We start from the raw sequence: 14,381 nt of genomic DNA, 5'->3' as shown, positions 1-14,381 counted from the left end.
AGGAGATGGGGGTGAAGGAAAGCGGTATGAAATAGGGGAGAAGGAGATTGGGGGGAAGGGAGGGGGAAGGAGACGGGGAGAAGGAGATAGGGGAAGGTAGAGGGAAGGAGATCGGGGAAAAGGAGATAGCGGGGCAGGAATGGGGACGGAGATAGTGGAGAAGGAGATGGGGGGTAAGGAAGGGTGAAGGAGATGGGGGATGGAAGGGGGAAGGATATGGGGGAAGGAAGGGGGAAGGAGATAGGGGAAGGAGGCGGGGGGAAGGATGGGGAAGGAGATGGGGGAAGGAGATGGGGTGAAGGAAGTGGGAAGGAAATTTGGGGAAGGAAGGGGGAAGGAGATGGGGGAAGTAGATGGGGGAAGGAAGTGGGAAGGAGATGGGGGAAGGAAGGGGAAGGAGATAGGGGGAAGGAAGGGGGAAGGAGATAGGGGCTAAGGAGTTGGGGTGGGAGATCGGGGAAGGAAGGGGGAAGCAGATGGGGGAAGGAGATGGGGGAAGAAAGGGGGAATGAAATGTGGGGGAAGGAATGGGGAAAGAGATTGGGGGGAAGGAATGAGGAGAGTGATGGGGGTAAGGAAGGGGGAAGGAGATGGGGGGAAGCAGATAGGGTGGAAGGAAGGGGGAAGGAGATAGGGGGAAGGAGATAGGGGGAAGTAAGGGGGAAGGAGATAGCGCGTGAAGGAGATGGGGGAAGGAGATGGGGGGAAGGAGATGGTGAAGAATTATGGGGGGAAGGAAGGGGGAAGGAGATGGGGGAAGGAGATAGGGGAAGGAATGGGGGAAGTAGATGTGGGGGAAGGAAGGTGGCAGGAGATGGGGGAAGAATTATGGGGGATAGGAAGGGGGAAGGAGATGGGGGGAAGAATAATGGGGTGATGGAAGGGGGAAGGAGATGGGGAAGGAGATTGGGGAAGGAATGGGGGAAGTAGATGTGGGGAAGGAAGGTGGAATTAGATGGGGAGTAAGGAAGGGGGTAGGAGATGGAGGAAGGAAGGGGGAAGGAGATAAGGGGAAGAATTACGGGGGGAAGGAATGGGGAAGGAGATGGTGGAAGGAGATGGGCGGAAGTAAGGGAGAAGGAGATGGGGGATAGGAACGGGGAAGGAGATAGCGGGGGAAGGAGACAGGGGGAAGGAAGGGGGAAGGAGACACGGTGAAGGAGATTGGGGGAGAAGGAAGGGGGAAGGAGATGTCGGGAAGGAGATGAGGTGTAAGGAAGGGGGAAGGAGATGGGGAAGGAGATGGGGGGATGGAAGGAAGAAGGAGATGTGGGGGAAGGAAGGGGGAAGTTAATGCGGGGTAAGGAAGGGGGAAGGAGATGGGGTAAGCAGATAGGGGGAAGGAAGGGGGAAGGAGATAGTGAGGGAAGGAGATGGGGGAAAGAAGGGGGAAGGAGATAGGGGGGAATGAGATGGGGAAGGAGATGGGGGATGGAAGGGGAAGTTGATAGGGGGATGGAGATGGGGAAGGAGATAGTGGGGAAGGAAGGGGGAAGGAGATAAGGGAAGGAGATCCGGGGGCAGAAAGGGGGAAGGAGATAGGTGGGAAGGAGATGGGGGAGGAAAGGGGAAGGAAGGGAGAAGGAAGGGGGAAGGAGACGGGGGAAGAAGGGTGGAGGAGATAGGGGAGAAGGAGATGGTGGAAGGTAGTGGGAAGGAGATAAGGGGGAAGAAGAGAGGGGGCTCAAGATGGTGGGGAAGGAAGGTGGAAGGAGATAAGTTAAGGAGATGGGGGAAGGAAGGGAAAAGAAGATGGGGAAGGAGATGGGGAAAGGAGATGGGGGAAGGAAGGTGGAAGGAGATGGGGGAAGGTGATGGGGGTAGGAAGGGGGAAGGAGATAGGGGGAAGGAGATGGGGGAAGGAAGGGGGAACGAGATGATGGGGAAGGAAGGAGGAAGGAGATGGGGAAGCAGATAGGGGGAAGGAAGGGGGGAGGAGATGGGGGGATGGAAGTGGGAAAGAGATAGGGTGAAGGAGATGGGGGAAGGAATAGCGAAGGAGATAGCGGGGGAAGGAGATGGGGGAAGGAAGGGGGAAGGAGATGGGGGAAGGAAGGGGGAAGGAGATAGGAGAAGGAGATGGGGGGAAGGAAGTGGGAAGGAAGGGGGAAGGAAGGGGGAAGAGGATGGGGAAGAAGGGGGTGAGGATATAGGGGAGAAGGAGTTGGTGGAAGGAAGGGGGAAGGAGATAAGGAGGAAGGAGAGAGGGGGAAGAAGATGGTGGGGAAGGAAGGGGGAAGGAGATAAGTTAAGGAGATAGGGGGAAGGAAAAGAGAAGGAGATGGTGGAAGGAGATGGGGTTAGGAGATGGGGGAAGGAAGGGGGAAGGAGATGGGGGGAGGAGTGGGGGAAGGAAGGGCGAAGGAGATAGTGGGGGGAAGGAGATGGGGGAAGGAAGGGGAAGGAGATAGGGGAAGGATTAGAGGGGAAGGAAGAGGGAAGGTGATGGGGGAAGGAGATGGCGAAGGAAGGGGGAAGGAAGGGGGAAGGAGATGGCGGGAAGGAGATAGGGGGAAGGAAGGGCGAAGGAGATATTGTGGGAAGGAGATGGGGGAAGGAAGGGGGAAGGAGATAGGGGAAGGATTACGGGGGAAGGAGATGGGGAAGGAAGGGGGATGGAGATAGGGGGAAGGAGATGGGGGAAGGAGATGGGGGAATGAAGGGGGAAGGCGATGGGGGTGGAGATAGGGGAAGGAAAGGGGAAGGAGATGGGGAATGAAAGGGGGAAGGAGATGGGGGAAGGAAGGGGGGAGGAGATGTGGGGGAAGGAAGGGGGAAGGAGATTGGGGGCAGGAGATAGGGGCGGAAGGAAGGGGTAAGGAGATGGGGGAAGGACGTGCGAAGGAGATGGGCGGGAAGGAGATGGGGAAAGAAGGGGGAAGGAGATAGGGGAAGGATTGGGGGGAAGGAAGAGGGAAGGAGATAGTGGGAAGGAGATGGCGAAGGAAGGGGGAAGGAAGGGGGAAGGAGATAGGGGGGAAGGAGATAGGGGGGAAGGAAGGGCGAAGGAGATATTGGGGGAAGGAGATGGGGAGAAGGAAGGGGGAAGGAGATAGGGGAAGGATTGGGGGGAAGGAAGAGGGAAGGAGATGGGGAAGGAAGGGGGAAGGAGATGGGGGAAGGAGATGGGGGAAGGAGATCGGGAGAATGAAGGGGGAAGGAGATGGGGGAGGAGATAGGGGGAAGGAAAGGGGAAGGAGATGGGGAAAGAAAGGGGGAAGGAGATGGGTTAAGGAAGGGGGAGGAGATGTGGGGGAAGGGTGGGGGAAGGAGATTGGGGGAAGGAGATAGGGGAGGAAGGAAGGGTGAAGGAGATGGGGGAAGGAAGTGGGAAGGAGATGGGGGAAGGAGATGGGGATAGAAGGGGGAAGCAGATAGGGGAAGGAGCTGGGGGAGAAGGAATGCGGAATGAGATAGGGGAGAAGGAGATTGGGGGAAGGAAGGGGGAAGGAGACGGGGGAGAAGGAGATAGGGGAAGGAAGAGGGAAGGAGATCGGGGAAAAGGAGATAGCGGGGCAGGAATGGTGAAGGAGATAGTGGAGAAGGAGATGGGGGGTTAGGAAGGGTGAAGGAGATGAGGGATGGAAGGGGAAAGGAGATGGGGGAAGGAAGGGGGAAGGAGATGGGGGAAGCAGATAGGGGGGAAGGAAGGGGGAAGGAGATAAGGGAAAGTAAGGGAGAAGGAGATGGTGGAAGGAAGGGGGAAGGAGACAGGGGGAAGGATTGGGGGGAAGGAAGGGGGAAGGAGATGGGGAAGGAGATGGGGGAAGGAGATAGGGGAAGGAAGGGGTAGGAGATAGCGGGGAAGGAGATGGGGGGATGAAAGGTGGAATGAAATGTGGGGTGTAGGAATGGGGAAGGAGATTGGGGGGAAGGAATGAGGAACGAGATGGGGGGTAAGGAAGGGGGAAGGAGATGGGGGGAAGCAGATAGAGTGGAAGGAAGGGGGAAGGAGATGGGGGGATGGAAGGGTGAAGGAAATAGCGGTGGAAAGAGATGGGGGAAGGAAGGGGGAAGGAGATGGGGAAGGAAGGGGGAAGGAATAGGGGAAGAATTACGGGGAGAAGGAAGGGGGCAGGAGATGGGGAAGGAGATGGGGGAAGGAATGGGGGAAGGAGATGTGGGGGAAGGAAGGTGGAAGGAGATAGAGCGGGAAGGGGATGGGGGAAGGAAGAGGGAAGGAGACAGGGTGAAGGAGGTTGGGTGGGAAGGAAGGGGGAAGGACATGTGGGGGAAGGTGATGAGGTGTAAGGAAGGGGCTAGGAGATGGGGGAAGCAGTTGGGGGAAGGAAGGGGGAAGGAGATAGCGGAGGATGGAGATGGGGGGAAGGAAGGGGAAGGAGATGGGAGGAGGGAAGGGGGCAGGAGATGGGGGAAGGAGTTGGGGTGGGAGATGGGGGAAGGAAGGGGGAAGGAGATGGGGGAAGGAGATGGGGGTAAGTAAGGGGGAATGAAATGTGGGGGAAGGAATGGGGAAAGAGATTGGGGGAAAGGAATGATGAACGAGATGGGGGGTAAGGAAGGGGGAAGGAGATGGAGGAAGCAGATAGGGTGGAAGGAAGGGGTAGGAGATAGGGGGAAGGAGATAGCGGGAAGGAAGGGGGATGGAGATAGTGGGAGAAGGAGATGGGGGGTAGGAAGGGGGAAGGAGATGGGGAGAAAGAAGTGGGAAGGAGATAGGGGAAGGAGATGGGGTGAAGGAATGCGGTATGAAAGAGGGGAGAAGGAGATTGGGGGGAAGGGAGGGGGAAGGAGACGGGGGAGAAGGAGATAGGGGAAGGAAGAGGGAAGGAGATCGGGGAAAAGGAGATAGCGGGGCAGGAATGGGGACGGAGATAGTGGAGAAGGAGATGGGTGGTAAGGAAGGGTGAAGGAGATGGGGGATGGAAGGGGGAATGAGATAGGGGAAGGAGGCGGGGGGAAGGATGGGGAAGGAGATGGGGAAGGAGATGGGGTGAAGGAAGTGGGAAGGAGATTTGGGGAAGGAACGGGGAAGGAGATGGGGGGAAGGAAGGGGGAAGGAGATGGGGGAGGAGATGGGGGGAAGTAGATAGGGGGAAGGAGATGGGGGAAGGAGATTGGGGGCAAGGAAGGCGGGAATGAGATAGGGGGAAGGAGATGGGGAGGGAAATGGGGGGGGGAAGGAAGTGTGAAGGAGATGGGGGAAGGAAGGGGGAAGGAGATGTGGGGGAAGGAATGGGGAAGGAGATGGGGAAGGAAGGGGGAACAAGATGGCGGTTAGGAAGGGGGAAGGAGATGGGGGAAGCAGATAGGGGGGAAGGAAGGGGGAAGGAGATAGGGGGAAGGAGATGGGGAAGCAGATGGGGGGAAGGAAGGGGGATGGAGATAGAGGTGAAAGAGATGGAGGAAGAAATGGGGAAGGAGATGGGGGAAGGAGATGGGGGGAAGGAGATAGGGGCGGTTGGAAGGGGGAAGGAGATAGGGGGCTTGGAAGGGGGAAGGAGATGGGGGAACGAGATGGGGGAAGGTAGGGGGAAGGAGATGGGTGAAGGAAGGGGGAAGGTGATTGTGGGGGATGGAAGGGGGAAGGAGATAGGGGGAGGAAGGGGGAACAAGATTGGGGGTAAGGAAGGCGAAGGAGATGGGGGAAGCAGATAGGGGGAAGGAAGTGGGAAGGAGATGGGTAAGGAAGGGAAGGAGATAGGGGGAAGGAAGGGGGAAGGAGATGGGGGAAGGATTTGGGGTGGGAGATTGGGGAAGGAAGGGGGAAGGAGATGGGGGAAGGAGATGGGGGAAGAAAGGGGAAATGAAATGTGGGGGAAGGAATGGGGAAAGAGATTGGGGGGAAGGAATGAGGAAAGAGATGGGGGGTAAGGAAGGGGGAACGAGATGGGGCAAGCAGATAGTGTGGAAGGAATGGGGAAGGAGATAGGGGGAAGGAGATGGGGGAAGGAAGTGGGAAGGAGATAGCGCGTGAAGGAGATGGGGGAAGGAGATGGGGGGGAAGAAAGGGGGAATGAAATGTGGGGGAATGAATGGGGAAAGAGATTGGGGGGAAGGATTGAGGAAAGAGATGGGGGGTAAGGAAGCGGGAAGAAGATGGTGGCAAGCAGATAGTGTGGAAGGAAGGGGGAAGGAGATAGGGGGAAGGAGATGGGGGAAGGAAGTGGGAAGGAGATAGCGCGTGAAGGAGATGGGGGAAGGAGAAGGGGGGAAGGAGATGGGGGAAGGAGATGGGGACAAGGAAGTGGGAAGGAGATAGGGGAAGAATTACGGGGGGAAGGAAGGGGGAAGGAGATGGGGAGAAGTAAGGGGGAATTAAATGTGGGGGGAAGGAATGGGGAAAGAGATTGGGGGAATGAATGATGAACGAGATGGGGGGTAAGGAAGGGGGAAGGAGATGGGGGCAAGCAGATAGTGTGGAAGGAAGGGGGAAGGAGATAGGGGGAAGGAGATGGGGGAAGGAAGTGGGAAGGAGATAGCGCGTGAAGGAGATGGGGGAAGGAGAAGCGGGGAAGGAGATGGGGAAAGGAGATGGGGAGAAGGAAGTGGGAAGGAGATGGGGGAAGAATTATGGGGGGATGGAAGGGGGAAGGAGATGGGGAAGGAGATGGGGGAAGGAATGGGGGAAGTAGACGTGGGGGAAGGAAGGTGGAAGGAGATGGGGAGTAAGGAAGGGGGAAGGAGATGGGGGGAAGGAAGGGGGAAGGAGATAGGGGAAGAATTACGGGGGGAAGGAAGGGGGAAGGAGATGGGGGAAGGAGATGGGGAGAAGTAAGGGGGAATGAAATGTGGGGGGAAGGAATGGGGAAAGAGATTGGGGGGAATGAATGATGAACGAGATGGGGGGTAAGGAAGGGGGAAGGAGATGGGGGGAAGCAGATAGGGTGGAAGGAAGGGGTAGGAGATAGGGGGGAGGAGATAGCGGGGAGGAAGGGGGATGGAGATAGTGGGGGAAGGAGATGGGGGAAGGAAGGGGGAAGGAGGTAGGGAGAAGGAAGTGGGAAGGAGATAGGGGAAGGAGATGGGGGTGAAGGAATGCGGTATGAAATAGGGGAGAAGGAGATTGGGGGAAGGGAGGGGGAAGGAGACGGGGGAGAAGGAGATAGGGGAAGGAGGAGGGAAGGAGATCGGGGAAAAGGAGAGAGCGGGGCAGGAATGGGGACGGAGATAGTGGAGAAGGAGATGGGGGTAAGGAAGGGTGAAGGAGATGGGGGACGGAAGGGGGAAGGATATGGGGGAAGGAAGGGGGAATGAGATAGGGGAAGGAGGCGGGGGGAAGGAAGGGGAAGGAGATGGGGGAAAGAGATGGGGCAGAAGGAAGGGAGAAGGAGATGGGGGAATGAGATGGGGAAGGAAGGGGGAAGGAGATGGGGGAAGGAGATAGAGAGGAAGGAGATAAGTGTGAAGGAGCTCGGGGTGGAAGGAGAAGGGGAACGGAAGGGGGAAGGAGATGGGGGAAGGATGTGAGATGGAAGGGGGAAGGAGATGGGGGAATGAAGGGGGAAGGTGATTGTGGGGGAAGGAAGGGGGAAGGAGATAGGGGGAAGGAAGGGGGAACAAGATTGGGGATAAGGAAGGGGGAAGGAGATGGGGAAGCAGATAGGGGGAAGGAAGGGGGTAGGAGATGGGGGAAGGAAGTGGAAGGAGATGGGAGGAGGGAAGGGGGAAGGAGGTGGGGGAAGGAATTGGTGTGGGAGTTGGGGGAAGGAAGGGGGAAGGAGATGGGGGAAGGAGATGGGGAGAAGTAAGGGGCAATGAAATGTGGGGGGAAGGAATGGGGAAAGAGATTGGGGGGAATGAATGATGAACGAGATGGGGGGTAAGGAAGGGGGAAGGAGATGGGGGAAGCAGATAGGGTGGAAGGAAGGGGAAGGAGATAGGGGGGAGGAGATAGCGGGAAGGAAGGGGGATGGAGATAGTGGGGGAAAGAGATGGGGGAAGGAAGGGGGAAGGAGGTGGGGAGAAGGAAGTGGGAAGGAGATAGGGGAAGGAGATGGGGGTGAAGGAATGCGGTATGAAATAGGGGAGAAGGAGATTTGGGGGAAGGGAGGGGGAAGGAGACGGGGAGAAGGAGATAGGGGAAGGAAGAGGTAAGGAGATCGGAGAAAAGGAGATAGCGGGGCAGGAATGGGGACTGAGATAGTGGAGAAGGAGATGGGGGGTAAGGAAGGGTGAAGGAGATGGGTGATGGAAGGGGGAAGTATATGGGGGAAGGAAGGGGGAATGAGATAGGGGAAGGAGGCGGGGGGAAGGATGGGGAAGGAGATGGGGGAAGGAGATGGGGTGAAGGAAGTGGGAAGGAAATTTGGGGAAGGAAGGGGGAAGGAGATGGGGGAAGGAGATGGGGGAAGGAAGTGGGAAGGAGATGGGGGAAGGAAGGGGAAGGAGATAGGGGGAAGGAAGGGGGAAGGAGATAGGGGCTAAGGAGTTGGGGTGGGAGATGGGGGAAGGAAGGGGGAAGGAGATGGGGGAAGGAGATGGGGGAAGAAAGGGGGAATGAAATGTGGGGGAAGGAATGGGGAAAGAGATTGGGGGGAAGGAATGAGGAGAGTGATGGGGGTAAGGAAGGGGGAAGGAGATGGGGGAAGCAGATAGGGTGGAAGGAAGGGGGAAGGAGATAGGGGGAAGGAGATAGGGGGAAGTAAGGGGGAAGGAGATAGCGCGTGAAGGAGATGGGGGAAGGAGATGGGGGGAAGGAGATGGTGAAGAATTATGGGGGGAAGGAAGGGGGAAGGAGATGGGGGAAGGAGATAGGGGAAGGAATGGGGGAAGTAGATGTGGGGGAAGGAAGGTGGCAAGAGATGGGGGAAGAATTATGGGGGATAGGACGGGGGAAGGAGATGGGGGGAAGAATAATGGGGGGTGGAAGGGGGAAGGAGATGGGGAAGGAGATTTCGGAAGGAATGGGGGAAGTAGATGTGGGGAAGGAAGGTGGAAGAAGATGGGGAGTAAGGAAGGGGGAAGGAGATGGAGGAAGGAAGGGGGAAGGAGATAAGGGGAAGAATTACGGGGGGAAGGAAGGGGGAAGGAGATGGGGGAAGGAGATGGGCGGAAGTAAGGGAGAAGGAGATGGGGGAAAGGAACGGGGAAGGAGATAGCGGGGGAAGGAGACAGCGGGAAGGAAGGGGGAAGGAGACACGGTGAAGGAGATTGGGGGAGAAGGAAGGGGGAAGGAGATGTCGGGAAGGAGATGAGGTGTAAGGAAGGGGGAAGGAGATGGGGAAGGAGATGGGGGGATGGAAGGAAGAAGGAGATGTGGGGGAAGGAAGGGGGAAGGAGATGGGGTAAGCAGATAGGGGGAAGGAAGGGGGAAGGAGATAGTGAGGGAAGGAGATGGGGGAAAGAAGGGGGAAGGAGATAGGGGGAATGAGATGGGGAAGGAGATGGGGGATGGAAGGGGAAGTTGATAGGGGGATGGAGATGGGGAAGGAGATAGTGGGGAAGGAAGGGGGAAGGAGATAAGGGAAGGAGATCCGGGGGCAGAAAGGGGGAAGGAGATAGGTGGGAAGGAGATGGGGGAGGAAAGGGGAAGGAAGGGAGAAGGAAGGGGGAAGGAGACGGGGGAAGAGGGGTGGAGGAGATAGGGGAGAAGGAGATGGTGGAAGGTAGTGGGAAGGAGATAAGGGGGAAGAAGAGAGGGGGCTCAAGATGGTGGGGAAGGAAGGTGGAAGGAGATAAGTTAAGGAGATGGGGGAAGGAAGGGAAAAGAAGATGGGGAAGGAGATGGGGAAAGGAGATGGGGGAAGGAAGGTGGAAGGAGATGGGGGAAGGTGATGGGGGTAGGAAGGGGGAAGGAGATAGGGGGAAGGAGATGGGGAAGGAAGGGGGAACGAGATGATGGGGAAGGAAGGAGGAAGGAGATGGGGAAGCAGATAGGGGGAAGGAAGGGGGAAGGACATGGGGTGGAGGGAGATGGGGGGAAGGAGATGGTGGGAATAAAGGGGGAAGGAGATAGTGGTGAAGGAGATAGGTGGGAAGGAGATATGGGGGGAAGGAAGGGGGAAGGAGATGGGGGAAGGAGATAGGGGAGAAGGAGATGGGTGGAAGGAGATAGGGGAAATGAGATAGGGGAAAAGGAGAGTGGGAAGGAGATTGGGGAGAAGGAGATAGGTCAGAAGTAAGAGGGAAGGGGATGTGGGAAGGGGATAGGGTAGAAGGAAGGGGGAAGTAGATAGGTGAAGGAGATGGGGGGATGGAAGGGGGAATGAGATGGGGGTAGGAAGGGGGAGGAGTTGGGGGAAGAAAGGGGGAAGGAAGGGGGAAGCAGATGGGGGAAGGAGATTGGGGAGGAAGGGGGAAGGAGATAAGGGGTGAAGGGGATAGGGAGGAAGGAAGGGGAAAGAGATAGGGCAAGGAGATAGGGGAGAAGGAGATACGGGGTAAGGAAGGGGGAAGGAGATAGGGGGAGGAGATGGGGAAGGAAGGGGGAAGGAAATAGGTGGGAAGGCGAGGAGGGAAGGAAGGGGGAGGCGATGGGGGAAGGAGATGGGGGTAAGGAAGGGGAAGGAGAGAGGGGGAAGGTGATGGGGGAGGGAAGGGGGAAGGAGATAGGGGTGAAAGAGATGTGAGGAAGAAATGGGGAAGGAGATGGGGGCAAGGAGATAATGGGAAGGAGATAGGGGGAAGGAGATAGAGGCGGAAGGAAGGGGAAGGAGATGGAGAAAGGAGATAGGGGGTAGGAAGGGGGAAGGAGATGGGGGAAAGGGATGGGGGGAAGGAAGGGAGAAGGTGATGGGGAAGGAGATGGGGGAAGGAATTGGAAGGAGATGGGGGGAAGGAAGGGGAAGGAGATGGGGAAGGAGATAGAGGGGAACGAGATGGAGTGAAGGAGATTGGGGGAAGGAGAAGTGGAAGGAAGTGGGAAAGAGATGGGGCAAGGAGATAGGGTGGAAGCACATAGGGGGGAAGGAAGGGGAAGGAGATGAGGTGGAGGGAGATGGGGGAAGGAGATGGTGGGAACGAAGGGGGAAGGAGATAGGGGGAAGGAGATAGGTGGGAAGGAGATACGGGGGGAAGGAAGGGGAAGGAGATGGGGGGAAGGAAATGGGGGGAAGGATATAGGGGGAATGAGATAGGGGAGATGGAGAGGGGGGAAGGAGATAGGGGAGAAGGAGATAGGGCAGAAGGAAGAGGGAAGGGGATGGGGGGAAGGAGATAGGGGGAAAGGAAGGGGGAAGGAGATGGGGAAGAAGATGGGGCAAAGAGAGAGGGGAGAAGGAGATATGGGGAAGGAAGGGGAAGGAGAGAGGTGGGAAGGACATGGGGGAAGGAAGGGGGAAGGAGATGGGGAAAGGAGATAGGAGGTAGGAAGGGGGAAGGAGATAGGGGAAAGCGATGGGGGAAGGAAGGGAGAAGGAGATGGGGAAGGAGATGACGGAAGGAAGGGGAAGGAGATGGGGGGAAGGAAGGGGAAGGAGATGGGGGAAAGGAGATAGAGGGGAAGGAGATGGGGTGAAGGAGATCGGGGGGAAGGAGAAGGGGAAGGAATTGGGAAGGAGATGGGGAAAGGAGATGGGTGGAAGCACATAGGTGGGAAGGAAGGGGGAAGGAGATGTTGTGGAGGGAGATGGGGGGAAAGAGATGGTGGGAAAGAAGGGGGAAGGAGATGGGGGGAAGGAGATAGGTGGGAAGGAGATACGGGGGGAAGGAAGGGGGAAGGAGATAGGTGGGAAGCAGATGGGGGAAAGGATATAGGGGGGAATGACATAGGGGAGAAGGAGAGGGAGGAAGGAGATGGGGAGAAGGAGATAGGGCAGAAGGAAGAGGGAAGGGGATGGGGGAAAGAGATAGGGGGAAGGAAGGGGGAAGGAGATGGGGGATGAAGATGTGGCAAGAAAATAGGGGAGAAGGGGATATGGGGGAAGGAAGGGAAAGGAGATGGGGGGAAGGAGGTGGGGGAAGGAAGGGGGAAGGAGATAGGTGGGAAGGAGATGGGGAAGGAAGGGGAAAGGAGATAGGGGGAAGGAGATGGGGGAAGGAAGGGGGAAGGAGAGAGGTGTGAAGAAGATGGGGGAAGGAGATAGGGGGAAGGAAGGGGGAAGGAGATGGGGGAAGGAGATGGGGGAAGGAAGGGGGAAGGAGATGGGGGAAGGAGATGGGGGAAGGAAGGGGGAAGGAGATAGAGGTGAAAGAGATGGAGGAATAAATGGGGAAGGAGATGGAGGAAGGAGATAGGGGGAAGGAGATAGGGGGAAGGAGATAGGGGCGGTAGGAAGAGGGAAGGAGATGGGGGAAGGAGATGGGGGGGTAGGAAGGGGGAAGAGATAGGGGAAAAAGATGGGGCAGAAGGAAGGGAGAAGGAGAAGGGGAAGGAGATGGGGAAGGAAGGGGGAAAGAGAAGGGGGAAGGAGATAGAGGGGAAGGAGACAAGGGTGAAGGAGATCGGGGTGGAAGGAGAAGCGGGGAAGGAAGGGGGAAGGAGATGGGGTAAGGATGGGTGAAGTAAGGGGGAAGGAGATGGGGAGGAGATGGGGGAAGTAAGGGGGAAGGAGATGGGGGGAGGAGATGGGGCAAGGAAGGGGGAAGGAGATATGGGGGGAAGGAAGGGGGAAGGAGATGGGGGAAGAAAGGGGGAAGGTAGGGGGAAGGAGATGGGGTAAGGAGATGGGGGAAGGAAGGGGGAAGGAGATAAGGGGTGAAGGGGATGGGGAGGATGGAAGGGTAAAGTGATAGGGGCAAGGAGATGGGGAGAAGGAGATACGGGGTAAGGAAGGGGGAAGGAGATCGGGGGAGGATGTGGGGAAGGAAGGGGGAAGGAGATAGGTGGGAAGGAGAGGGGGAAGGAAGTTGGAAGGAGATGGGGAAGGAGATAGGGGGTAAGGAAGGGGGATGGAGAGATAGGGAAGGAAGGGGGAAGGAGATGGGGGAAGGAAATGGGGAAAGGAAGTGGGAAGGAGATGGGGGAGATGGGGGAAGTAGATGGGGGAAGGAAGGTAGGAGGAGATGGGGCTAAGGAAGGGGGTAGGAGATAGGGGAAGGAGATGGAGGGAAGGAAGGGGAAAGGAGATGGGGAAGGAGATGGGGGAAGGAAGGGGGATGTAAATTGTGGGGGAAGGAAGGGGGAAGGAGATAGGGGAAGGAGATGGGGGAAGGAAGTTGGATTGAGATGGGGGAAGGAGATGGGGGAAGGAGCGGGGAAAGAGATAGGGGAAGGAAGGGGTATGGAAATGGGGATAAGGAGATGGGGGAAGGAAGGGGAAAGCAGATAGGGGGTGAAGGAAGGGGGAAGGAGATGGGGAAGGAAGGGGGAAGGAGTTGGGGGAAGGAGATAGGGGCAAGGAAGGGTGAAGGAGATAGGGGAAGGAGATGGGGGATGGAAGGGGGAAGGAAATGGGGTAGGAAGGGGGAAGGAGATATGGGGGAAGGAAGGGGGAAGGAGATGGGGGAAGAAAGGGGAATGGGGGAAGGAGATAGGGGGAAGGAAGGGGGAAGGAGATAGGGGGTGAAGGGGATGGGGAGGATGGAAGGGGAAAGTGATAGGGGCAAGGAGATGGGGAGAAGGAGATACGGGGTAAGGAACGGGGAAGGAGATAGGGGGCGAAGGAAGGGGGATGGAGATGGGGGAAGGAGATAGGGGCGGTAGGAAGGGGGAAGGAGATGGGGGAAGGAGTTGGGGGTAGCAAGGGGGAAGGAGATAGGGGAAAGAGATGGGGGAAAGAAGGGAGAAGGAGATGGGGGAAGGAGATAGAGGGGATGGAGATAGGAGTGACGGAGATCGGTGTAGAAGGAGAAGGGAGAAGGAAGGGGCAAGGTGATGGGGTGAAGGAAGGGGAAGGAGATAGGGGAGAAGGAGAATGGGGTGAAGGAAGGGGGAAGGAGGTGGGGAAGGAAGGGGGAAGGAGTTGGGGAGAAGGAGATGGGGGCAAGGAAGGGGGAACGAGATGGGGGAAGGAGATGGGGAATGGAAGGGGGAAGGAGATGGGGTAGGAAGGAAAAAGGAGATATGGGGGAAGGAAGGGGAAGGAGATGGGGGAAGAAAGGGGGAAGGAAGGGTGAAGGAGATGGGGGAAGTAGATTGGGGGAAGGAAGGGGGAAGGAGATAAGGGTTGAAGGGGATGGGGAGGAAGGAAGGGGAAAGAGATAGGGGCAAGGAGATAGGGGAGAAGGAAATACGGTGTAAGGAAGCGGGAAGGAGATGGGGGGAGGAGATGGGGGAAGGAAGGGGGAAGGAGATGGGGGGAGGAGATGGGGCAAGGAAGGGGGAAGGAGATATGGGGGGAAGGAAGGGGGAAGGAGATGGGGGAAGAAAGGGGGAAGGTAGGGGGAAGGAGATGGGGTAAGGAGATGGGGGAAGGAAGGGGGAAGGAGATAAGGGGTGAAGGGGATGGGGAGGATGGAAGGGTAAAGTGATAGGGGCAAGGAGATGGGGAGAAGGAGATACGGGGTAAGGAACGGGGAAGGAGATCGGGGGAGGATGT

Source organism: Chiloscyllium punctatum, chromosome 31 (genome assembly GCF_047496795.1).
Source record: "Chiloscyllium punctatum isolate Juve2018m chromosome 31, sChiPun1.3, whole genome shotgun sequence".
NCBI classification, from domain to species: Eukaryota; Metazoa; Chordata; class Chondrichthyes; order Orectolobiformes; family Hemiscylliidae; genus Chiloscyllium; species Chiloscyllium punctatum.
The sequence above is the reverse complement of the archived record's forward strand: the minus strand, read 5'-3'. Positions refer to the sequence as shown.